The sequence below is a fragment of the Sus scrofa genome, chromosome 2 (assembly GCF_000003025.6).
Source record: "Sus scrofa isolate TJ Tabasco breed Duroc chromosome 2, Sscrofa11.1, whole genome shotgun sequence".
Classification (NCBI taxonomy): Eukaryota; Metazoa; Chordata; class Mammalia; order Artiodactyla; family Suidae; genus Sus; species Sus scrofa.
Window position 1 is genome coordinate 2,236,656 of NC_010444.4, and position 26,209 is coordinate 2,262,864.

Genomic DNA, 26,209 nt, shown 5'->3' on the forward strand with positions numbered 1-26,209 from the left:
TGACGGCTGTGGGGCCCCAGCCGGCCACGCTTGTCTCTGGGTCCCTACTTGTAAAGGGGGGCTTGCTCGGGGTGGTGGGGGGCAGAGCCCCCTGCAGAGGCCGGGGACCCGGGGCGAGCCCACCTGCCAGTGCCCACAGCGGCCTGTTAGCTTTCCTCCCAGGGGCCCAGGGTCACGCCAGCCCAGCATGTGCTGGAGGGAGGGAGGGCGAGGCTCCCGGGCAGAGGAGACACGGCTCGGGCCGCGGGGGGGCTCTCCACTCACCGCTGGGGGCAGGAAGCAGGCACCTGCAGCCGGTCACCACCACCACCGTGCCCACCTTCACATCGGCCTGGACCACGTGGACCATAAAAGGGAGGGAGAAGCTCCGAAATCACAGATGAGCTCAGGAGTGACGCCGTGTGCGCCCCTGGCCTGCACCTCCCAGGGAGAGGTCGGCAGAGCCCAGGGAAGGACGGCAGCCACCAGTTAAAGGACGGCAAACCCCGCATTTGCGTTCCAGAAACTTTCCAGGGTCTCAAGGCTAGTGACCACGAGGTCTTTGCCGAGAGGACCCTCATGAGGGTCCAGAAACAGGCCCCGGCCACTGGCCCCCGGCCGCACCGAGCATCTGGGGCTCAAACTGGGCGGCCTGCACAGCCCCCATGGGAGCAGCAGCCTCTTTAGAGCACCCTGGCTGGCGGGAACCTCCCTCTCACGTCTAGACTGCTGTTCAGAGCTTTAAACCCGGGCCTTTTCTAGTCGCTTTGCTGCGCCAACAGACCCTGCATCACCCCCTTTTAGGGCAGCACCAGCAGCATATGGAAGTTCCCAGGCTAGGGGTCGAACTGGAGCTGCAGCTGCCAGCCTACATCACAGCCACAGCATCGCTGGATCCGAGCCATGTCTGCGACCTACACCACAGCTCACGGCAACACCAGCTACTCAACCCACTGGGCGAGGCCAGGGATGGATTGAACCTGCGTCCTCATGGATGCTAGTTGGGTTCATTAACCACAGCGCCATGGACGGAATTCCCTCATCCCATTTTAAAGATGCACAAACTGAGGCCCCAAGAGAGGAAACGGCCAGCCTAAGGTCCGGAGGCTCCAGCCACCCCCAAGTCCCCCTGCGGTGGCACAGCTTCAAGGCCCCAGTCTCCTGCACCTTGGACATGGCTGGGGGTGGGAGAGAAAGAAGGCCGGGGCCAGGACCCCAGGGGACGGCTGGGGCCGGGCCACCCCCAGAGGGATGTTTCCTAGACAGGCCACCCGTGGAGTGACAGAGCCCTGGGGAGAGGGGCAGGAAGTGGCCTGCCCTGTTCTGACTCAGCCGGGTCATGTGGCTGTCCGCAAGGCCGGCCCCTGGCACCCGCCCACCTGGCCTCCTGATGGACACCGGGCCAACGGCACACGGGGTGCCAGGCTCAGCTAGCCTGGGCACCGCCCCCTCGCCTCCTTCCCTGCAGCGGACCCCGCCCACCGGTTCTAGGAAGCCCAGCCACCCATGGCCTGGATGTGGTCCCCCCTCTGCAGCCTGCCCCCACCCTGTCCTACTCAGACCCTGTGATTTTCGGAGCTGGGGGTGATGCAACCGGAAGAGGGGCTGCGCAGTGGGGAGGGGAGTCAGCCCAGGGTGGGGGCCTGGAGCGGCCAGCCCAGGGAGGTGGGTGTGGCCTCGAGTGACCTCAGGCTTGCTTCACCGCCTGCGGTGTGGGGCTGGCCGCCTACTTCATGTCCTGGACCCGAGGGGGTGGGGGACCTTCCAGGCACACGGATGTCTCCAACCCCTCTCCCTGGGGGGCTCCTGCTGGGGCTGCTCTCTCCCTGGGGAGACGCCCCACGGCCCAGTCTGCCTAGGGGTGGAGACTGACTAAGGCTGCCACGGGGGACACAGATGGACCCTCCTTGCAGGGCTGAGCCTCAAGGGTGGGCGGGAAACCAACGAGCAAAGGAGAACAAAGTGGGCGGGGCTGTCGCTGCCTAAACCTCCCGGTCTCCCCCCCCCAGCAGGCGGGGGAGGGGGGAAGCGCTGGGTCCCTGCTGACTGCTGACCCTGAGGGGAGCCTGGGGGGTTCCAGCGAGCCTGCACTCCCCTCCAGACCCCACCAGCTTCAGCCTCTCTCCCTGACTGCCCCCCCCCATGCCGCCCCCATGGGAGCTTCCTGCCCAGGCGGCTCTGGGGTGGGTGCTGAGTGGGTCTGAAAACTAGGGAGGTAAGAGCCTCGGCCTCTGGGGGAGCAGTCGGGTCCGGCAGCAGAAGGAACGGAGGCCAGGAGGGCTGTCCCCGGATGGCCAAAGCCTGCGGGAGTCCTGGGAGGGGGCGTCAGCCCTGGGCTGTGCAGTGCGGAGCAGGCACAGGCAGGGATCCACCTCACAGCATCTCTGCCAAGGGTCTCCCTCTGCAGAGACTCTGGCTCAGGTTCCCCGGACAGCAGCCACATCTTGGACGTATTAACAGAGGCGGAGCCCTCAAGAAAAGGGAGGGGATGCTTCTCGTGGACCCTCCCTGCTCAGAGGGCTGGGTTCTGCTCCCTGCGTCTCAAGAAGGGGTGGCCCACAGGAATGCTCTGGGAAGGGCCAGGGCGGTGGCCCCTGGGGGCGGTGCCACTGGGAGGGGCACCCGCAGCCCAGGTCCTTCAGAGGACGGATGTGGCGCTCCAGGCAGGGCGGGGCTGGGAGACAGCTGGCATCTGGGAAAGGGGAGGCGCCCCACCCCTGGCCGGGAAAGGGCCGAGCCCCAACGGATCCCGGAGGCTGGAGGCGGGAATGGAGCCTCACCAGGAGTGGCCTGTGCCTTGGGGCCCTTCAGGAGCTGAGAGCCTTGACCTGGTCCCTGCGCGCCCAGCCGCTCTGGCTTCCTCTTCAGGCTCGAGATGGGCCAGTTTCCCTGCTCGCCGGGAGCCGGGGAGGACCCTCTCACTGTGGGGACTGCTCCTGGCCAGGACGGGACTCTCAGGACCCAAGCCCAGGAAGGCGAAGACCCCGGGCTTCCTGCTCCCTGGGAATGGTGGGCAGCCTGCTTCCTCCAGAAGAATCTACATCGGAGGAGGAGGTGGAATCCTGACACCCTCCCACCCAGCGCTGGCCCCTCCCAGTGGGGCTTCCAGTGGGGCCGGAGCCCATTCTTACATGGCACCGAGGTGGGGCTCACGGAGGGGCAGGGCTCAGGTTTTAGGGGATCGCCTCACAACTCGAGTGCAGGCGTGGGCAGGAAGGGGGCCTGGCTTCAGCACACAAAGGGCGGATTCCCTCTTCCCAAATCTCGCACAGCAGCCCCCCTGCATCTGGTCCCTGCAGGTGGGCGGCAGGCACCACGCCCCTCCTCCCCTCCTGTCTGCCCCCCACCCCATCCAGGGGCTGCTCGGGTCCTTGCCCTAGGAAGCAAGAAAGACCCCACGCGTGCCCGTGCTCCATTTCCCTGCCTTCTCCCCATTTCATAGATGCAGTAACGGAGGCCTCCAGAGTGAGCTGGCTCGTCCAGGGCCATGTGGCCGGTTGGCACTGACCCCTTGGACTCCCAGCTCATCCTGGGCAGGTGTGCTGGTTATCTCCTGCCCCCCTCCCCGTGTCACCCCGACATGGAGGGACTGTCCCCAATCTGCTGGGACTGTCCTGAGAGCCAGCAGAGGAGAGGGGACGTGAGGGGGAGGGGGAGGGGAGGAGAGGGAGCTGGCAGATGGAACCCTATGGGCACGGCAGGTCTGAATGCCAGGGAAGCCCGCTGCTCTGGGCCCCAGCCCGGCCTTTCCTTCCCAGCCCCACGGCCCCACAAGAGGCCAGGAAGGACCCCTCTGGGTGGATGGGCCGCCCCTCTTGGCCCCAGGTCCTGTGCCGGGGTGACTGACCCTTCTTGCAGCCCTATCCTCTGAGCACCTACTGTGTGCAGCCGGGCCTGCCTGTCAGGGGAGGGGTCTTCAGAATGTTCCCCAGCCCCGCTTCAGCCTCCAGCTCAATTCCTGATTCACTGCTGACCGGCTGGGTAGTGGGGACAGGAGCCCTGCCTTCTGGCCCTTGTGGGATAAGCAACAGGGGTAACCACGGGGCCGGGCCGCGTCAGACTGTGGGTGGCCTGACAGTCACAGATTCCGCCCGCCCCTCCCTGTGGTTTCGGGGGAAACCGGTTCTGTCAGAAGTCACACCACTGGCGGAGAAAGCGGCCCTGCCAGTGGGGTGGGACCAGGCTGGCACCAGGCCAAGCCCCCCTGCACGTCCTGCCGTGGTGGGACAGTCCAGGAAGGTACCTGACACCTCGGATGTGGTCACCAACCTGCAGGCCGCCAGCGCCTCCTCCACCCCCTTTGCTCACTGGACCCTCCAGCCCCCTGCCCCCCCCCCCCCAATGGCCCCAAGCAAACCCCGCTGGAGAGCGCCTGGCTTCCTGGTGCAAAAGTGTCCGTGTGACAGCGGCCTGAGCCATGCGCCACAGGGTGGGGGGCCATGCCAAGGGCCCCCAAGGAGACCGAAAGAGAAATGAGAAAGAAATGGAAACGCGTGTCCACAGGCGACATGTGCACGCACGTCCACGACAGCCAGGGTGCGGGAGCGGCCCCGACGTCCGTCAGCGGACAGCACGCCCGCCAGCAGACAGCACGCCCGCGACGGAGTTTTACTCGACGGGAAAAGGAGCAAAGCCCGGAGCTGCACCATTAGGAGGCACCAACCAGAAGGCACGAGGCCGAAGAGATGATGGACACTGTTTCTGGGAAAAAAAGCTGAATTTCCTGGCTTGTCCCATTTCCATTAGGCGTCGGCACCGTGGCCGGTGGTCCCGCCAGACACCGGCCGATCTCGAGCCCCGGGCCACGGACCCGAGGCCGTCTCACCGGGATGCCTGGTCGTTCTACAGACACTGAAGCAGCGGCACCGGGCCCACGTCCCGCCACCGTGAGGGGTTCAGGGGAGGGACGGAGGTTTGGAGCAGGGTCCGGAGACCCCCACCGACCCCCACCAACCCCAGAGATCAGGCTTCCCGGAGCCGGCAGGGCTGGGCAACGGCCCGGAAGGTGTGGCCTCCAAGCTCTGAGACCTAAATCTGGGTCTGTCCCCGACCCGCCGGTCACACCATGAAATGACAACTTCCAAGGCACGAGGCTGCCCCCGGCGCCTTGTGAGCAGCAGGTGACAGCTAAAAATGAGACCAAAGGTGACGGGGGCCGCAGCGACTGCTTGGGGGCCGGCCCTGGGTCACCGCCTGTCCTCTGGGTTGGGATGAGCTTTAGGGACGCCTGCCTGCCCGGCCGGGTCCAGACAGCCCGCTGCCCCCTCGTCTACACCTGCCTTTGGGGACACCCCGGGGACCCAGCCTGGCAGTCGGCACTCCTCCCACCCCCATGCACCCTAAAACGCTTCTGCTATGTTTCAAGGGAGCGCCCCATCCCAGGGCCCGGGCCCCACGAGGGGTCAGACTCCTGGATTATTGGGTGCGTGGGGCAGGGGCCCACATGCTGAGACCCCAGGGCCGCCCCTCTAGGCTGTCCCCTCCGACTGGGCCAGGTTTGACACCCCCTCCCCCAGCCAGCAAAGACCAGTCGGGGGAGGCAGAAGGCTCAGCCTCCCTCTGGAGGTTAGAGGCCACAACAGCCAGGGTCCGCTGTCACCGGCCGACGGTAAGGTGGCTGGTGCCTGGGGCGGCTTCGCTGGGTCCTGCAGCTTTTTGGAGAGAAGGAACGCGTTTCCTCCGCCAGGGCTGTAGTGGTGTCCTGAGCCACAGGCCTGGTCCTCTCCCAAGCTCATCGGGGAGGCGGGAGCCTGAAATGGAGGTGCGGGCAGGGCCGGTGGCTCCAAGGCTCTGGGGGAGGCGGCCCTGTGCCTCAGCTTCTGGGGCTCCAGGCCACCCTGCCTCCAGGCTTGGCCTCCGTCTTCCCACGGCCTCCTCTCCCTCTCCTCCCCCCGCCCCCGATAATCCAGGACGACCCTGACCCTTCACTCGGTCACACCCACACATTCCTAATGTCACATTCACGGCTTTGGGGGTTAGGGTTTAGGCACATCTTTTCGGGGATCACCATTCAGCCCACGGCAGGGAGTTTCTGGGACACCCTACCCAGTGGAGACCTTTGGGATGAGAGCAAGGGGGGCTGCCGTGGTGCAGCCACCTGAGGGAAGCTCAACAGCGCCCCCCGTGGCCTGCAGGACCCCAGAGCCTCACGCCCCTGCTTGCACCAGCACGGCCCCCCCAGCTCACCTGGATCAGGCCCGCACCCACCAGCACTCCCAATGTCCCGACACCCTCAGCAGAATCTCCTCCCCCCACTCCCCCAGTGCTCCATGCCCCCCACCCAGTCTGGGATGAACATAAACTGCACTCTTCAGAGAGGGGGGGGTGTGGGTGTGCACAGCGCGCAGGGGCTGGGGCACCGGGCACGGCGGCGGGTCCTGGCCCCAGCTCTGTCCCCAGGGATCCTGCTCAGGCTGCAGTTTCCCGTAAGGACCAGTCTTCCCAGGGAGACGACTCGGCAGGTGCAGCCTTCGCCCCGCTCCAAAGTGAGAGGAACGCACCAGGGGTCGGGGGTAGGGAAGGGGGGCTTCTCTGCAGACTCGGACGCTTGTGATGAGATGGACTTGTGACTCGCGGGTCCCCAGGGAGCCAGGGCAGGGGTCGACCTCCTGCTGAGCTCAGGCAGCTGCCCTCAGTGAGGCCTGTGCACAGCCTCCTCCAGGGACGAGGGTGTCCAGGCTGGCCGGGCCCTGCCTTGGGGGCGGGCGGGGGTCTTGGGGGGCCCAGGTGACACCGGCAGAGGCCCCAGCAGAAGGCACACTAGGCCGCAGCCCTGGGGGTCGGCTATGTTTCACACGCTTCCCCAAAGGGCTGAGACCTTTGCTGGTCAACCTGACTTGACCTCGAGTGTCCAGGCAGGGACGGTCATAGACGGAGGCGGTCGGGGGTGACAGACCGTGCGTGGCCTGCCCTTCCGCGGGAAGCACCCTGCTTTCTGGCTGCTCCTCGGTACCCTGTGGGTCAGCCCGCAGACACCTCATCGGCACACAGCCCTGCGGATGGATGGAGTGGGAGGTGGGGGGTGGCACACGCTCCCTGGAGCACTCGCGTCGCTTAAGCCGATGACCCCATTCCTGGGAATTCACTGCGGGGCAAAAATCCACAGCATCAGCCTCTGTGCCAAGAGACACGTGAGGGAGGATTCTCTCTGCGCTGCTGCCCCCAGGAGTGGCGACACCCACTGCAGGTGGGTGGCGAGAACACGGAGGGACATGGCTGCAGCGACGCCAAACGGGGCCGCAGGGACCACGCTCCGGATACGGAAGGGGTGCCAGGGAGCAGACGGTGACACACGAACGACTCCAGGGCCGGGGGACGGACGCCGTCCACCTGCGAGTGTGCTCCTCAGCCGGCGCCAGGGTCTGGCCCGCGTGTCCACGACGAGCCGCCTCCACTGCGGCAAACGCCCCACCCCGCCCCGCCCCCGGCCTGGCCAGGACGAAAATAAGTGAGAAGTGGGAGGTTCTGGGCCTCCAGGGGGCGGAAGGAGCTCTCGCCCAGGACGCGGGGAGATGGGCTTGCAGGGGCAGGTGGCCTGAGGGCCCTGGGGGAGCGTGGCGAGGCCTGGGGCCCCTCTTCTCCGCCCAGACGCCCTCTCCGGGAGCTGCCCCCATGGGCACATCCCCCTCCCCTCCAGGCCAGAATGGACTGGAGCCTGTCGTCCAGACGCCCACGACCGCCGCAGCCTCAGGGAGAAGCCCCCTGCTCCCAGCACCCAGCCTGGCCAGCGCCTGGTCCTGGGCCATGCCCCCCCATTCTCCTGTTCTTCACTGCCCCCCACCCAGTCCAGACCCTCTGTGCCATCGCCTCCATTCCTAGAGGCAGGACCCCGGGGGGGACGCCCAGTGCCCGGGAGCACTGAGCAGGTGGCAGGTTTAAAGATGAAGGCTGCTTCCCGGGGGTGGGGGCCTGGCGGAGGGGAATGTGTCCAGCTTAGGTGCTCCAGGACCAGGCGGCGCTGGCTGAGGAAGTGACCGCTCACGTTCAGAGCTGCCCCGAGGGGCGGAGAACAGACTGGGGGGACGCGGGGCAGCCCTTGCCGAAGCAGAGGCTGGGGACCCACGGCCCAGAGGACCAGGGGACTCCGCCAAGCCGGGAGGAAACAGCACTTCTTGTCTCCCCGGGGTCTTTGGGGACGGTGGGCTCGACCCCATGGGGAGTTCCTCCAGGTCACAGGGATGTCTGGGGTGTGACCTTCCAGAACCTTCCCCATGCCTTCTGCTCCCCAGGGCTGTGTGCGGATGGCCCTGGGACCTTGTCCTGGGGACCCACACAGACAGACCCAAAGGGACCTGGGGACACCCCCACCCCGTGACATGCCAGTGGCCACAAAGGCAGGTGATGAAAGAGGGAGAAGGGGGGGTGGGGGGAGGTGAGCACGCAGGCCTATTTTAAGCCGGAGTTCGGGGAGATGAGAGGCAGCCATGTCCCGGGGTGGCTTTGGTGACAGTGGGGTGTCCAGGGAGCCTCAGTCCCATGGTCCTCTCTGTTTTTGCGTGTATTTCACATTTTCCATGATACAGAGCAAAAAAGGACAGGCTCTGAGCTCCTTCTTGAAGGCTTAAAGGGAGAATTTAACAAAAGCCTTGAAACAAGAAAGAAATTCACACAACATCAGCGTCTCATCCCCCCTCCCCCCGCACCCCCTGCACCCCCCGCCCAAATAAGGCTCAGGGTTTAAAAGACTGAAAACAAGCCAGGCGCCTCTGAGGACATGGAAAGGTGACAGCCAGCAGTTCAGAAGCTGCACAACAGGGGAGAAGCCTGAGCGCCCCCCGCTTCCCCACAGGGAAGGGTACAGATACAAAGTGACTCAGATTCTGTCAGCTGGGAGATGGGCCAGAAGGGGAGCCAAGGGTCATTGCCAAGGGCCCCCAGTGCTTGGCCCCGGTGGGCTGCAGTGTCCCCAGAGCGTGGGCTCCATCCGCCGCAGAGCCCTGCCACAGGCCTTTCAGGGGCTCCGGCCTGATGACGCGGGTTCCCCCCTCCCCGTCTAGGGGGTACCCCTGATCACCACGGCCCCCAGGTCAACAAGGTCGCATCGGAGGCCCAGAGCCGGGAAGTCAGCAGAGGCTGGGGGCCGGGGCCCTGGGTGCAGCAGGCATGGGGTGGGGGGTGGTCAGCCCTGGGAGACCCCCCCTCTCCAGCCTGGAGACAAGCTGTGACAGTGTGCTGGGGCAGGTGACACTGCCCAAGAACTCTGCTCCTGGGCCCCGCCCGCTGGCTGCCACATGGCCGGGCAGCCGGCCCAGAGCCCTTGCAGCCTGTGGGGCTGGTTCACGGCCAAACAGCACACTTGTACCCCTTCCAGCTGGGTACGCATGGCAGCCTCTCCCAGGCTGCGGGGTTTACATCCTCCGGGACCTCCTAGGAGGCTACCCCACCAAGAGGTGAAACGGGGCGCTGTCCAGAGGCCACCACCAGAGGCTAGGGGGCACAAGCCGCTGGCCTTGCTCCAGGACACACTGGTGCCCCCCAAGGCGAGGGCAGCCCCCCACTCCTACCCCGCTCCCTTTCTTACTCTTTGATTATCAAACAACCCAGCTCTCGCTGATACGTCAACAGGCGGTCACTGCCCTGGCCAGGCTCCAGGCGGCTTGAGGCACAGCCAGCCTGGTCACTGGGCACTGCCGAGTGTGGCCTGAGTGCCAGGGGCTGGCACACAACTGTGCGAGGTCCTTTTTTATTATTATTTTTATTTTTTTGGTCTTTTTGCCTTTTCTAGGGCCGCTCCCGCGGCATATGGAGGTTCCCAGGCTAGGGGTCTAATTGGAGCTGTAGCCGCCAGCCTACACCACAGCCACAACACCATCAGATCCAGGCTGCATCTGCGACCTACAGCACAGCTCACGGCAATGCCGGATCCTTAACCCACGGAGCAAGGCCAGGGATTGAACCCGCAACCTCATGGTTCCTAGTTGGATTTGTTAACCACTGCGCCACGACGGGAACTCCCCTGTGCGAGGTACTTGTACTCCGCTTTCCACCCTGACTGCTCACCACTGGCACACGCACACACACACACACACACACACACACACACACACACAAACCAGGGATGAAGCAGGTGTCTGCATCACCCCAGGCCTCCCGAGTGGGTGCTACGAGTGGGTGCTACACTGGGTGTCAGCGCGCCAGGTCTGAGCAGAAAGGGCTGCAGGAGGGAGGGGTGTGCCCGGGGCAGCCCCAGCGCACGCAGGGCCAGGAGTTGCTCTCAGGAGCCAGAGTCCCGAGGCCCCAGGGCAGAAGGAAGGTGTTTTTCCGAGACTGCTCTTTTGAAAGAGTGTTTTTTGGTTCCCAGGTAAACACAGGTGATGCAAGCCCAGCTGTTCTCCCAGGTTCTCTCCCCAGGGCCAGGTGGCTGAGAGCCCTCGCGGGCAGAACAATGACCTGGCTGGGAGGTGGGCAGGCCTGGTGCGCCCAGGCCTGGCCGCCGCTTTAGCAGGACACGGGACACAGGGAGCCGCGTGCCAGGAGGGGCACGCGTCTCAGGGGCAGGGCAGCAGCCAGGAGGCCAGGGACCACGGTGTCCCATCTCCAGACCCCGGGGCCAGCGCCTGTGGCCAGCGGGTGTGGGCGCTGTGAAAGATCACTGGACGTGCTGGCTCAGGGGAAGGACGCTCCCTGCCCTTGTGGGGGCGGCCTCCCCAGCAGTCACACCAGTGTCCCTTTGCAGCTCAGCCCCACTCCCAGGGCACCCGGGCAGCCCTTGCCTCTCCGGAGGCCCCAGGGGTCTCGCCTGTATCACGAGGCAGCCCCCCGGCCTCACACCCACGATCACTGGGAAGAAAGACAACGCGGCCACATCCGTGATGTCACCCCCATGTCCCCAGAGCGCCATCCCCTCTCGCTCCCCTCCGCGGTCAGCCAGAGCCCGGCTCTGGAGTGTCTCTTCTCCAGCGGTCTCAGCAGGCTCCCGGCCATCGCTTGCCGAGGCCACCCTCTCCTGGGGGTGGCGGGTTGGATGGTGGCTCCCCCAAAGATGCGGTGACACCCTAACCCCCGCTCCCCAGGAGGGTCATCTTTGGAAATAGGGTCTCTGCGGATGTGACCTGGAGGAAATGAGGCCACACAGGGGCAGGGGCCTTATCAGAGGAGAACAGGACACAGAGACACGGGGAGGCCAGGCGTCCATGGAGGCAGAGGCTAGGGGGACGTGGCCGCAAAGTCCAGGGAAGCCCGGAGCCCCCAGAAGCTGGGAGAAACAGAAGGGACCCTCCCCCCTCAGGGGGAACCAGCCCTGCCCACCCCTCGATTTCAGACTCTGGCCCCCAGAACGGGAGAGAACCGTCTACTGTTTAAGCCACCAAGCGAGTGGTCCTTTGTTACAGCCGCCCCAGGACACTCGCCAGGGGTTCAAGGCTGGGAGAGTGACCAGCATGAGCCAGTAGAAGGGGGCCTCTAAGGATGCGGCAGAGGGACACTGCTGAGGCGGCAGGAAAGTGCCCGCCCCACATGGCAGATGGCGAAGACCTCAAATGACGCTGACCCCATCGAGGGCACCTCCACACCAGCCAACTGCCCTGTCCCCTCGAGGCTGAGTCCTCTTCTCCCCTCCCAGCCGTGCAGCCAGGCACGCCATGGCCACTCACTGCTCCTGAAAAACAGCCCACCACTCAGTAGGTGCCAGCCCCTCCCTGGGGAGGGGCCTGCATTCCACGCGGCGACGCTGCACAGGCACCCGGGCGGCCCTGTCGCTGGGGCCACCTCCCAGTCTCCAAACAGCACGCTGTCTGTTCCTAGGGAAGAGCGGCTCCCCAAGTCCCTGGAAGGGGCCTCTGAAGCCCCCTCTGCCTCCCGAGCCAGACCCGAAAGGAGCCTATCACACGATGCCCGAGCGTGGGCAGCCCGGATGGGGCCCGGTGACACGGGGAGGGCGTTCCCATCCCTGCCTCAGTGGGAAGCTCCTGGCTGTGAAACCATTCCAGGTGCCTGCTGTGCCAACAGAGAGAAGTGTGGGTCTTGACCGCGGCTCTGTCACCGTGAATCTCTCTGTTTGGGGGCAGGGCAGCCTCGGGTGCAAAGCCACCGTGGGTGAAACCAGCTCACGTGGGCAGATGACCGAGGGCTACAATGAGTCAGTGTTGCCCGCTCCCTGGGTGCATTTTTATATTGCCTGCTATTTATTACACGTGGCGCTGGATTTCCAACTGCAGCAACCATCTGACGTTTGTCTTGGACATACACGACCTGAGACTGTGGCCTTAAAGGACGGAGCTCTAAGGCAACAGGGCAGGGCTCTGGACACGTTGGCAAAGCCACCATGCTGTTCCGAAAATGCCAGAAGCTGCTCCGAGCGGGCCCAGACTGCCTTCTTTATGGTTTCTTCATCCAAGGTCCCACCTCGAGACCCCCCCCCACGTGTCAATCCGTGGTTCCCTCACTCCCTTCCTTTGCCTTAAATTGTATCTGGGGCACCTGGCGTCAGAGCCATGAACAGGCTCGCCAGCTGGTGGAGTAGGCAAGGCTTCGCACCTGACAATGGCACTGCCAGGTGCCTCTCGGCTTGTCCTGAGCTTGAACAGAACAGGGGCCTGCACCACACTCCAAAAGTCCCAGCTCCAGGCGGCACGCGACACCCATTGGCTATTGCTAGCAACCGTGAGGGCCCCTACCGGGTTTTTTGGTTGGTTGGTTGGTTTTCGGCTGCATCTGGGGCACGCGGAAGTTCCCAGGCCAGGGATCAAACCTGACGATGCCAAGTCCTTAACTGTTAGGCCACAGGGGAGCTCCATCCCCACTGGGTTCTGAGCAGGCCGCAGAGCACAGCCAAAGCCAGCCTCCCAGCAGCCGAGTGACACATCCCTACACATGGCAGCTACAGTCCTGCTCGTGACGCTCGGACCTGGGGGAGCCCTCGCTCAGCTCCTACTCACTCTTGGTTTGCACACACGTCTACCCATCCTCCTTATCCGGCTTCCTGAACAAGCGTGGATGAGTGCTTTTTTTTGTTTTGTTTTTGTTTTAAGGAAATAACTGACAACCCCTCCAACAAGAAGTTTAAGAAAAGGCCTCTGGGGCCATAGAGCACAGACAGGGACAAGCAGCCCTGCATGGGGCAGGGCCCCCAGAGCTCCTGTGTCATGGCTGTGCCATCAGCTGAGACACCACAGGTGAGTGGCCCCTGTCCTGACCTGTCACGTCCCAGGGGTGACGTGGGGCAGGCTTCCTCACCTGAGTCTCAGTGTTCCCACCTGAAACCAGGGGTTGTAACAGACCCACATAGGGTGGGTTCTCTTTTTAAATTTAAAATTTTTATTTTATTTATTTATTGGCTTTTTAGGGCCGCACCCGCAGCACATGGAAGTTCCCAGGCGAGGGGTTGAATTGGAGCTACAGCTGCCTGCCTACACCACAGCCACAACACGCAGGATCCAAGCCGTGTCTGTGACCTACACCCAAGCTCACGGCAACACCAGATCCTTAACCTACTGAGCGAGGCCAGGGATCGAACCCAAGTCCTCCTGGATACTAGGCAGGTTCATTTTCCCTGCACCACAACGGGACTCCTACACAGGGTGGTTTTAGAGACCCAAGGAGACAGGTCCTTTCGAAAGCCTTCAACGAAATGTTCATCACAATTAAAATGGATTGTAAGACCCAAGTCGCCTGGAAAAGGGGGACGTCACTTCTCACTGACACCTGAAGGCTGCGAGACGCCGCGTGCGCACCGCATTTTATAAAGATTTCTCTGAACGCGGAGAGGTTTTTAAAGGTCTGGTGCTGAGCAGGGGAGCTGGCCTGGTGGGGAAGGCCCCTGCGTCCAGAAGGGGCAGGTCCCCTGGGTTGCCCGGGGCTCTTCCTGCCCGCAGGCCGACCCGGCCTGGCCAGGGTGGGAGGCTCCGGCCTCGGTGGCCAAGTGATGAATGGCCCCGTCGGGGAGAACAGGCTCGCCGGAGAAAAACAGCATGTTCCTTGTGCTTTCGAGATTTAAAAATAAACCGAAGAGCAGACACAGTTTAAAAATAATGAACAGGCGGGAGGCCAGTCGCTTGCCTGTGTGTCTTCTCCCAGCATTTGTTAAACCGCAGTTTCAACTCCGGGGGGCGGCAGGGGCCGGAGCTGGGGGCGCCCAGAGGGGCTGGTGCGGAAAGATCCGCAGGGGCCCACGGGGCCGCACCCGGAGTGATGGACAGATGCCCGCGTGGCGTGGAGGAAGACTTTTGTCCCTTTCCTGCCGCATTTGGCGCTCTCAGTACGAAGCCCCATAGGTCAGCCCTACTAGGTTCGGGGACCACCTCCGGAAGCAGTGTCGGCTGTCGGCGCCTGGGTGCCCGCACCCCCTCCTGAGCTGGGGGCAGAGGAATCCACGTGCACCAGCGGGGCCCCCGTCAGGTCTGGTAACAGGGAGGGGAGGGGACGCCGGGGGAAGACCCCTGGCAGCATCCTAGGGAGCAGGGCAGGCTCGGCTGGCTCTCGGGACGGACGCACAGCCGACGGCACAGACAGGTCTGCGAGCTTCAGGAGGCCCGGCTCCCTGCCGCACCTCCGCTCCTCTCAGCCTGCGGGACAGGCCACACGGGGTTTCCCAAGGGCCACCGTGGACGGTGCTTGCTGGGCTGGACCAGACGGCGAGGGTGATGGGGAAGGAGATCCAGGCCGGGGCTGCTGGGCCCGGCGAGCACGGCCGGCGCTGGGAAGCCAGGGAGCAGCAGGCCCCGCGGGCCGCGAACCCACAGACTCGCCTGCTCGGACTCCCTGCCCAGGGGGGACCTCAGACCCACGGAAGTAAGCCTGGGTCTAGGTGTGTGAAGCTCGTCGGGCGTGGGTCTCTGGCTCCACCCCAGGCCTGGCATGGGACACCGTGGCTGAGCCAGGGTGCCCGGGCAGGACTAAAACAAGTCAGGATTCAAGGGAGAGAAATCTGAAAACATCTTCACACAGTCACGGCTGTGAAAGGCTTTGATTGCCTCCATATCTCACTCCTTGCCGACATGTGGTCCGCACAGGAAATTAAAGCGGAATCGCAGCCCTGGACTCCTCCCCTGAGTCTCCCCACTGTGCTGGAGGCCAGTGGTTATGGCCACCCCATTAGCCACCGTCATGGCTGAACTGTGTCCCCAAATTCACCTGTTGGAGTCCCAACCCTCAGTACCTCCGAAGGTGACTGTCTGGGGAGAGAGAGTCTTTCAAGACGCGATTGAAGTAAAACAGGTCCCTGGGGTGGGGCCCCAATCCCGCAGGACCGGGGTCCCTAGAGGAAGAGGAGGTCGGGACACAGACACACACAGAGGGACAGCCCTGTGAGGACACGGGGAGGAGACGGCCCCCTACACGCCCAGGAGAGAGGCCTCGGGAGGGACCAGCCCTGCCCACCCCTGGGGCTCAGGTTCCCGGGCTGCGGCGTTTGTTACGGCAGCTGGAGCTGACTGACACACGCACACGAGCAGGCTTCCCCGAGATGGATGGTCACACCCAACACCCCGGTGAGAAGGGGCATCTCCCTGGACACACCTGGAGGATGTGGGCAAGGAGGCTTCTCTGCCAGGATGGGTGCCTGGCACAGAGGCCCGAGCCCTGCCGGGGCCACGTCTCAGCTGGTGGCCCTGAGCCCCCAAGGCTGGTGGACCAGCATCGTCCACAGGGCTTTGCACCCGGGCTCTGGGAGACGACAGGCAGCAGGCCTTCCCCTGGTGACCTGCTCCCATGGAACGGACTCGAGGAAACGCTGTGGCCTGGGACTCGGCCACCATCGGGGCCTCACCTTTGGCCCGGAGGGGGCATGGGTTTTCAACCTGGGTGCCCCCGTGCTCTGACCAGCTCTGGGCAGAACCTGCAGACCCCTTGGCCAGACCCGCCCTCCCCGGACCCCACTCGGGACCCCAGTCATTTCAGGGTCAGTCTACTCCAACCCCCCCCCCCCCGGCGTAACGAAAGTACAATCAGCAAATAAAACGGTCACACAGTGAAAGGGTACATCCTGCTGATCTGATACCCATCACACTGGGAAAGGCTTCCTCCTGTCTAATTAGTTAGCACATCCATCAGCTCACAGACTGATCTTTATTTTTTCTTGGTGAGATCATTTAGGCTCCATGTTCTTAGTGAATTTCAATTATACGCTGGTGTTACCCGCTGCCGTCGCTGTCGTATACAGTTCTTGTTTGCAGTTAGCAGCACATGCTGGTCCCCGAGACACCCCTGGGGGGAGGGACCCCGGTGAGCCTCGTGGTACCACGCGCCCTTGGGAGCAGCTGTTCAGCCTGCAGCCCAGGCAGAGGTGGGGAGAAAGACCTGCTCTCGGTGGGATTCCAGAGGACAGACCCGGCCCCCAAGGCCAGCAGCGTGGCGGTCACGCTAAGAAGGTTCATCTCCACCCCAGACGGCACCGCTGCCGCTCGGTCCTGGGAAGAGCCCCTGACCCCCACCCAGTGCTCAAAGCAGCTACTTCAGCTCTGATCTTGCTCCGTGTCTCCCTGCTTCTGCTCCAGGGAAAAGCCCCTTCCCCACGTGTGCTGGGGTGTCCGTGGCAGCCCTTTGGCCACAACCAGTTGGGCTGTTCACGTGCCCACCCTGGGACCCAGGACCCCACCCCAAGCCGATACCCCAGAGAAGCGGCCACCCATGGGTCCCAGGAGACCCAACGCAAAACGCGCCCGAGGCATAGAAGTGAACCAAACCAACATCCTTTGACAGAAAGGTGGAAATAAGCCCTGACTTTTTTTGGGGGGGCTGTGCCAGGGGCTTGTGGAAGTTCTTGGGCCAGGGATCGAACCCGTGCCACAGCCGCTACAGTGACAACGCCAGATCCTTAACCCGCTGTGCCACCAGGAAGCTCCAGGCCTGCCTTTTTTTCATAGAAAGTAAGGAAAGTAAACGAGGACCAGGCAGTGGGAACCGCATGGCTCAGAAGTCGCAGAGGGCAGCGGGTCAGGGTTCCTGAAACGTCCCTGCTACTCCAATGTTACGGGGGCACGGCAGTCATGCGACAGCTGTCACGGAGCCAAAGGGCCTGCATTTGTTTGTGGATTCATCCATATATAGTAAAAGCGCAAAAACCCGCCGGATGTCAGCTTGCCCCCCCCCGGGGGGGAGGTAGTGGGGGGGCAGGCGGTCCGGGGCCCGTCCTGCGCAGGGCTCTGGGCTGCTCGGTCTGGAGCAAGGAGGACCAGAGGTCAGGACGTGGATGAAGCGGGATCGGTTTTTGTCTTTGGTGTGGTTTCTGTGGGTTAACCTTGGCTGGTCACTAATCATTCATCGAAGCTGGAATCACTGATAAGGACACGGCCCCTCCCAGCGGGAAGAGCGCAATGTCTTGGCAGAGACTCGGCCAGACGGGGGCCGGGGGGCTGCAGCATCTCGGGGTGGGGGCGAGGGCTCCGCGTTTCAAACACGTCCCCCTCTTGTCTCCGAGGCTGGAGCTGCGATGGCCCATTTCACGGTTGGGAAACCTGAGGCCCTGAAGTCAAGGGACCAGCCCAGGGCCCCCTGGCTGGTGATGTGCCCAAGTCAAGGGATTCCTGCCCGGTTCTCGGGCCGTTGAGCCCACACCCCAATCCCCACGTGGTCAGAGCCCCCACGGGCCGTCAGGAGCACCTCCTCCGGGGACACGGTTCTCCAGCCTAACGAGCTCCCGTGACCCGCCTGCCTCCGCCAACAACAAAACACCCAAACCAAACAAACAGAAGCAGCAGCTCGCCGGCCCGCCAGCAAAACATGTGACATTTCCCAGCAAGTGGAAGGACGACTTGGCCCGGGGCTCTGGCCAGGGACCCAACCCCAGCCCCTGAGAAGGGATGTCTCAACGGATGAGTGGACAAAGAAGAAGCTGTGTACACACGGGAACACTCCTCGGCCTCGGAGAAGATGAAATCCTGCCACTTGCAACAACACGGATGGACCTGGAGGGCACGATGCTAAGTGAGACAACTCAGGCGGAGACACAACTGCCGGAGGATCTTACTCAGACGTGGCATCTAAACAAACCAAGCCAAACCCCCGAAGTGAACCAGCAAACCGAACCAAAACCGACATGGAGAGACAGGGGACCGAGCAGTCACCAGGGTCTGGAGAGAGGGGTGGAACACGGCTAAAGGGCTCCAACAGAATTTTTTTTTTTTTTTAGGGCTGCACCTGCAGCATATGGAAGTTCCCAGGCTAGGGGCGCAACTGGAGCTGCAGCTGCCAGCCTCCACCACAGCCACAGTAACACCGGATCCTCAACCCACTGGGCGAGGCCAGGGATCAAATGTGCTTCCTCGTGGACACCAGCCGGGTTTTTAACCTGCTGGGCCACGCACGGCGGGAACTCCAGGATCAACAGTATGTTGACGGAGGCGTGTGGAAGTTCCCAGCCCAGGGTTTGAACCCGTGCCATAGCAGCAACCAGAGCCATAGCAGTGACAATGCCGGATCCTCCACCTGCTGAGCCACCAGGGAGCTCTCTGGATGGAGACACCTTTCAGTCGTGAGCCTGTTCGTTGCAGTGTATACAGAGGTGGAAAGATAATATGCATATTATGTAGTCATGTGACCCTTATGCTTGTCACAAACCAATATCACTTCTGTTTAAAAATATTAAACAAATTAAATATAGTACATTTCTGGCAAAAAAAAAAAAAAAAAGAAGAGCAGATACTGGGTAGAGTGGACCCACCAGGGCCCACACAGATCAGGTGCTGGGCTGGGGCTGCCCTCCCCAGGCGTCTGAGATTCCTTGCATGCCTGCTAAGCCCCACGGTGCGCAATGAGTCAGTGTCCCAAGTGAAGCCAGGAAGGGTGTTCCAGGCTAGGGATCAGCATATGCTAAGGCAGAGAGGTACTGAGTCACATCAGAGTGCAGGCCTGACAATCAGGGAGAGTGGAGAGAGGGCAGGAACCCTCCCCTCCGACCAGGTGGAGGAAACCGCGGCCTGCCTGCCCAGCTCCTGGATGGGCCCTGGCTGCTGCTGAGGGTGGGCATCCCCTGCCAGGGAGTGAAAGTTGCATAAAGCTGAGGCGGGGCTCCCAGCAGCCAGGCCGAGCGCTGAGACTGCCCCTCGGAGGGGACACTCTCCCCCTCCCCCCGGCAGCCTGCCAACCAGTAAGGATGATCCATGGTGGCCACACGAATGGACCGGAACCAGGCCGGAGCGGCCTCACTCCGAGGACACAGTGGGGCTGAATTCTCAGGTTTCTGGGTGAAGGTGCCCGTCACCTCCTCGCCACTCCAAACCCTCACATCGTGGGGCCAAGCGCTGGCTCTCTTCCCAGCAGCCTTTGGGGCCTGGCCTTCGGGGGTCCTGGCCTGTGGGGGTCTTGCACTTTGGGGACGGCTACTGAGGTTCCAGGCAGCAGGCCCCCCTGTGCTCTGTCCAGGAGCCCAAAGCAGAACCAGCGTGGGGGGCCGGCTGGGCTCCTTCAAGGCGGACTGCCCTCTCCCGCCCCAGGAGAAGGGGGAGGAGGGAGCCGCGCTGGCCCCACAGACAGCTCGGCCCAAGGCTCACGGCTCTTGAGGCTTTCGCTGGGCGGCCCACGTGGGTGGCCTGGAAAAAGCCCTCTCCTTGTCCTGGTCCAGAGGGCAGGGAGGCCAGGGCGAGGGACTGCTGGCTTGGGCAGCTTTTTTGGTGACAGGAAGTGGTGCCTGAGGGGTGGGGGTGGTGGGAGACTTCAGTCTTGTGGCTTCACACTTTCAAAACTAATGGAAACTTTTTTCTTTTCGGTATAAAACCTCCCTGTGTGCCTTCAGGATATAAACAGCTGGTGGGGCGGGTGCTGGAGACCCAAGCGCTCAGGGAACCCCAGCCTCAGGCGATGAGCTGCCCAGGGTGGGGGGGACACGTGGAACACAGGACGGCATGGGTCTGGGAGCCTGGAAACTGAGGCCCAGAGAGGACAGCACAGTGGCCTCCAGTGGGAGGCGGGAGGACCCTGTGAGCCCCTGGCCCCTCGGCCTCAGCTTTGGGGAGAGGGGATGCAGATGGGACGGATGGCGGGGGGCGGAGAGGGGGGGGTTTGCACTTGCTCTGAAGTCAGAGAATGAAGCATAAGGGTGGTGCCCCCCTCGCCAGGCCCTGTTCTGTGGGTCAGTTTGCACCCAGGAGCCAGGACATTCTAAAGGTCAGCTGGGGGCTGGGCAGGGGTCACAGTCTTGGGGGGGGGGTCTCTCTCTGGGCTTTAACTCGAACTCCCAGCTCCACCTCCCCTCCCCAGCACCCCCACTGCCTGGCCCCGAGGCTGACAAGGAGGTCTGGTTCCTAACCCACAAGGAGCTAGGCCAGCATCACCAGCACGCGGTCAACGGTCACCCAGCCATTCCTGGGTGACCATCTCACGACTTCTCACAGGACTGCTGTGGGCCCGGATTGGCAGACAAGAAACGGGCCTTTGAGGGGTACAGAAACTGCTGGCCCCAGGGCCGGGGTTAAGAATCCCTGCACCTCCAAACCCACCAGATCCCTGATGCTGTCAACCCGAGGCCCTGGCCGGCGTTGGCCGGTCCTCCAGCCCCAGGCCTGTACCCAGGCAGCTCAGCCCAGGCCGGGCCAGCAGAGGGGACGGCAGGGAGCCAGGCTCCCCTCAGGAGCAGGGCTATGCGGGAGGGCCTGTTCTGTTCTTCTGGATCTCTGAGTGCTGACCGGAGGGGGTCCTCGGTCAGGGTCACTGCAGACGTGGACTCAGAGGCGTCCTGAGCGGGCAGGGTCTCTGTCCCTGGCTGCCCCTGGCCACATTCTCGGAGTCCTGCACCCAGGTTCCCTCTGGGTGTCATGGGGCTCCCCCATTCCCTGGCTCCTGGGGTCATGAAGAGGTGCCCCCAGGCCCAGGGCCCATGGGAGGACCGGAATGGGAAGCCGCCCCCCGCCCCCACCCCCCCGGTGTCACCCCGATGCTGAGGACAGAACAAGAAACCCACCCCACCCCCATCCGGTCGCCGTTCAACTCGAGCTTCTGAAAGCGGGAAAGGCATAAAGACATGTTCCCTCGATGTGTGAATAAATAACGAGGCCTCCTCCGGGCTCCCTGGCCCAGAACGTTCCTCGGAAAACGTGCGGGGCCGGGGGCACCTCCCAGGGGAGTCCTGCCTGGGGTGCGTGGGGACGAGGATCCTCCTCCAGGACAGGAGGCGCGGCCTTCCTGTCCCAGCGGCTCACCCTCCAGTCCCCTCCCTGTGGCCTCCTGGGGAAGCCGGACTGGGTGAAGCCACCACGGAGCTGCAGCGCCAGGGTCAGACCCCGGGGGAGACCCCAGCGCTTTAATGGACTCTACCGTATTCACTCCCGCGCAAGTGCCTGATCTTTTAAGCCACCTCCCCGCGCCGTATTCACCCCAATAGACGGGCACATCAATGCCTCGGCTGAGCCCTCCCCCTGGCAGACCGCTTTTCCTCGTGTGGAAGCAGCTGAAAACCAGCTCCTGCTGGCTGTGTGGCCAAGCCAGCAAGGGAAGGGACAAAGGCACCGCCCCTGCCACCGTCAGCCAAGGACCAGGAGGCCTCCTCCTTCCCTCCTGGTTCAGATCCGGGCCTGGTCCACCCCCAAGGGGCCATTGACTCCGGCTGAATCCCTGGGGACTTGCCTTCTCCTAGTCTCCAGCCCCTCCCTGGCTTTGGACAAGGGAAACTGACCCCCTGGTTGGTCACAAGAGTCAGCCTGGCCAGTGGCCTGTGGGACCGGGCATCCCCCCTCCCTTCCTCACGGGTGGCACTGCTCAATTGTGGGTCCCCGACATCCCCCGGGCCCTTCGTCCCAGCCAGGGTCAGGGAGCACCCGGGCAGCCTAGGCCACTTGCATCTGCCCAGAAAATAACAGGCTTCTCCCGGGTAAACGCTGCTCTGCGCTTCCGGCTTCTAATTCAGGAACAAGGGCAGGACCCTGGAAGGCTGGCCAGCTGGGTCTGTCCATCCCGGAACGGAGCGCAGGGCCTGGTCAGGGGTCCTGCCTGCTGATGCTGGTGAAGCCAAGACTGGGGGGCGATGCAGGATGGGGCCTTCCTGGGCCAGGACAGTTCTAGAGTTCACATGAGCACCTGCTGTGTGCCAGGCCCCGGGGACAGAGCCCTGAGCAGACACGAGGTGAGAGAGAAGGCTGACCCATGTGCCAACAGCGGCCATAAAGTCCAGCTACTTTCTCCATATTCAGTCTGGCGCCTGAGCAGATGCAGGACGGGGATGGTTTCGGAGACGGCTGAGAAAAGGAAACCCATCGCCTTAGGACAGAGGCTGCAGTCGGGGCAGAGACCGGCCTGGAGAGCAGCCTGGGCGTCAGGTAGGACTGGGCTCTGAGATTTTCCACGAAGGGCCCTGTGGGACCCTAGATCCCTTGGAGCCGGCCAACCAGGCTCACATCCTGAGCCGTGGGGACAGAGATGGGGTCTCACTGGCCTGATGACCTAGATGAACTTGGCAATTCTTGGATGGCCCTCACCTCCCCAGGGGCCTGGCTGGGTGGTCCCAAGGCCCCTCCCAATGGTCCTGGCGCCTCCCTCCCGAATTGGGATGCGGGCTTGGGGCTTCCGGGAGCACTTTCAGGCCTCCCCCGACCCTCTGTCTTGGCCCTGTGGCATTTGTTCCCTTGATGGCTTATTCCCCAGACACCCCACTGGACAGGGACTCTAAGCCTGAGTCCCAGACCCCAGGCCCCATTCCAAGCTCTGGCCTCCATCGGGCAGGGCCTGACCACACAGCTGGCGCCCACTCCCCGAGACGTGGATGCCAGCACGCACCGACGTCACACCCACGGGCCTACGTGGGCCCTGGCTTGGAACAACTAGGATGCTAAGCGGACACACAATCCAAAGTCCAAGTCCTTTGCTCTCAACTGCCCCTACCATGCCCCGGACTTGCTCCACTGGATGGTTACTGGGCCACCAAGGCCGCAACCCACTCACTCACTGGAAGAGCTCAGTCCCCACCGGAAGTTCTGTTCCGTCCACCTGCAGGTTCCACGGGCCGTGGGACAAATCCGACAGCAAGAGGCTGTTCCTTTGTGACAGCGGAGAGCCACACACCCAGCCGGTGGCTGACGGGAGGAGGAGTACTGCCCCGCGCCACCCAACCCCGGGCTTCACACTCTGCCAGGTGCCCACCTGGCCTCCCCACCACGCCTGAGAGCAGCCAGGCAGGTCCACCTGCCCCGTGAACCCCATGGTGGGACCCTCCCTTCAAGTCCAATGACGGGGATCCTTCTAACACGCGCTGTGCGCCCCTGAACAGCCCCAGCCCCGGGGTTCAGGCCTCACCCATGGAGCCGCGAGCGGCTCTGCGGCCGCACGTCTGTCCCTTGAACAATGAATGGGACGAGGAGGTGGGCGGGTTCCCACGGGCAGGCTCCCACCCCCTTGGCGAGTTTTCTTCCACCTGTGCATTGTGTGTGTGTGTTTGTGTGTGTATGTGCACACACTCAGGCATGCGTACCCGCCGTGCTTAACCAGAGAATCAGCAGAAGGCACAAGTCCCCAAGGCACAGCTGCCACAGACACACAACAATCCTTAAACCACTGGCGTGTCCCACCGTTCCTCGTCCCTCCCGCAAGCACAGCATGTCAGATGACCACCGCGGCTCAGGAAGCTTCCAGGAAGACAGATTTCAGGAAACTGATCCTGGACCTTCTGAGCACAGTAACGACCGTCCTGGGGGCATCTGGAAAGAGCCGCATGCACACCTGTGAGACCTGCCCATCCCCGCCCATCTCAGGTCGCCCGACCCCCACCAGGAAGGTGACACTTCCCTCTGGCATCTAGGACCCCTCGCCCTCGGGTCCATGTCTGCAGAGTGGCCTCGGGAGACCAGGCCAGGTCTCCATCGGCTGGAGAGCCTGGGACAGGCCCCTCTGCTTTGTCACCTCCTCTAGACACAGCTGGCAAGACCGAGCAGACAGACACACTCAGCGCCGTCCTGGCACTCTGCGCCCTGCCCCACACGCATGCAGGCAGACAATGGGATTGCAGGTCTGGAGCCTGAAGCCTGAGGGGAGCCGTTCAGACAACCGAGGTGCCGGGTGCCTGCTGAGCCTGTCAAGTTCAAGGAGCAGCAAGGCCTCACACAGCCAAGGAAGTGGGTAAAGACCCACCCCACCAACCATTCTGCCTGCCCTTGTTGAGGGCAGGGTTTCTGCTGCCTGGGACCCGGACCCACTCGGCACACACAGATCCAAGGGCGTACACGTCCAACCCAAAGGCTGTGCCCACGTCGCCGGCGGTGACGGCCTGCGCCTGCCCTGTCCCTGGCTGGGGTGGGGGGAGGGGGGGATCGCAGAGGCCTCCCTGTAAAAGGCACCTTGAAGGGGCTCAGGCAGAAGAGCAGACACACATGTAAATTCCCTCTGGGGTAGACAGAGCAGCGAGTAGTAAAACCCCAAATGGCCTAAGAGCAGAAATCCAACCAGCTGCTGGGACTGGGCCTGGCTCAACCCAGGATAAGTGGGGGGGCTGCGGCAGAGAAGCCCACCTCCCCAAGGTGAGGCCTGACCACACCCCCAGGAGCCACTCAGAAGCCCAATTCCAGGCTCTTCTGACAGCAGAGCGCCCAGCTTGGAGTGGGGGCGGGGGCGGGGGCAGTGGCTGCCCCAGGGCTGCTGACAGCCCCCCACCAGGAACCCTCAAGTGCACAGGACCCTCATGTTCGCTAGGGTCCCCTGGACAATTTCCAAGGCTCCCCCTCTTTAGGGAGACAGCGGCCTAGAGCTGGAGGCTCTGGAAGGCGGGTGACAGCAAGGGAGGTCCCCGCAGCCCCTCGTTCAGCGGGCACAGACTAGAGACATCCTAGGAACCCAGCCCGCAGCTGGGATGCCAGGCGCGGACCTCAAACCGCATCCAGAGGCAGCACCCCCCCTTCCGCAGACCGCGCCCCGTTAAGACCCCCAGGATCTGGGCTACTCCAGGCGGGTGGTGGCCGCCGAGCCCCCTCCCGGCCCGGTTCCTTCAAGCCCCACCAACTGGGGGGCCCAGTTGCCCGCAGCTTCCCACACTCGGGCCCCACCCGCGCCCCGACCCGCCTGCGTCTGGGATCGTCCCCGCGCCACCCCAGGCGCCCCAAGCGACGGGCCGGGGCGGGGCTCCCCAGCGCCTGCCACGGTCGCGTCCGCAGGGCTGCGCCCCAGTGCCCGGGGTCTGGGGGCTCCGGCGCCCGGCTCCCCCGACCCCCGCAGCAGCCCGCCGGCGGCCGACGGCACACGCTCCCGGCCGCCCTCTCGGCCGCAGCCCCTCGGGGTCCCCTCCCCGCCCCCTCCCGCCCCCTCCCCACCCCCGGCCGCCCCCTCCCCGCCCGCCGCGCTCCTACCGTGAGAAGCTGGGCGCGCTGGGCCGGGCCGGGGCGCGGGGGCTCGCCTGGCGGCGCGGCCCGGCTGCAGGAAATGCCAGCAGACGATCCAACCGCGGGAGCGGAGGGAGGGAGCGGGAGGCGGGAGCAGCGGCGGCGGCGGGGCGGAGGGACCCAGGGCGCGGCGGCCGCAAAACCCGGGCGGGATCGGCGCGCGCGGAGCGGGCGCGCCGGGGACCCCAGGCCCCGGCGGCTCGGCCCTTCCTCGCGCCCCCCTCGCGGGCGCCCTCTGCGGCTCCCGCGGCCCGCGGCGGCCCTGGGGTCGGGAAGCTCCTCGGAAACCGGCAGGAGGCGGACCGGGGTGGGCGGGGAGGGGGAGTGGGGTCCGCTCCACGGGTTCTGGCATTTAGGGTTGCGGAAGGGTGCAGGCCTCCGGCCCACCCTAGCCAGAGCGTGGGCTGCCCCCTCCCTTTCTGAGCCCCGGAAACTGTCACCATTTCTCCCCCAGGCCGAAGCCACCCGAATACCGCAGGAACCCTGGAAGTCCAAGCCCTCTGTCCTTGTCCCACCTAGGGGCTGTCGGGGACCCCTGCCTCACACCAGTGTTTCTAACTGCACCTCCTAGGATTTTTTTGGCCCGGAGCCCACCTTCCTACACACCCCACGTCTTCCTGTGTTTCCCCCTCATCCTGCCAGAGAGACCTTTTTAGACCCCTAGGCTTCTTGTGCAGGTGAGATGCCCCCGTCCTGGTCAGCCGCCCCAGGCGGGAGCGGAGGAGGTAGGTAACTGGCCTTCCCCAGCCCCTCACCTGGGGGCCGAGAGTACCTGAGCTCTGGACTGGACCTGGGACCTGGGGACCTGGGGCTGCGGAGCCTGCCAGGGGGCTTCCTCTAGCCCCTGTCCCCTGGGGGCCAGACCAGCTGGGGCTGGGCCCCCCACTTCTGGCATCCCAGACCAGGTCGGCCGTTTGAGGGCCGGGGCCAGGGCGCGAGGCGTCTTCCAAACAGAAGCTCTCAGTCTCTTTCCAAAGCACAGGCTTGATCCTCAGCAGAGCCCC

At 63.9% G+C, this 26,209-nt stretch overlaps 1 protein-coding gene across 1 annotated transcript in view; it reads right to left on the bottom strand.

The window, feature by feature from the left end:
• Window positions 1-25,291, bottom strand: part of OSBPL5 (oxysterol binding protein like 5) — a 60,332-nt gene extending 35,041 nt beyond the window's left edge. Inside the window, exon 1 of the mRNA XM_021082639.1 lies at window positions 25,173-25,291. The gene's annotated coding sequence lies outside the window, so the exon portion shown is untranslated. The remainder of the gene's footprint in view (window positions 1-25,172) is intronic.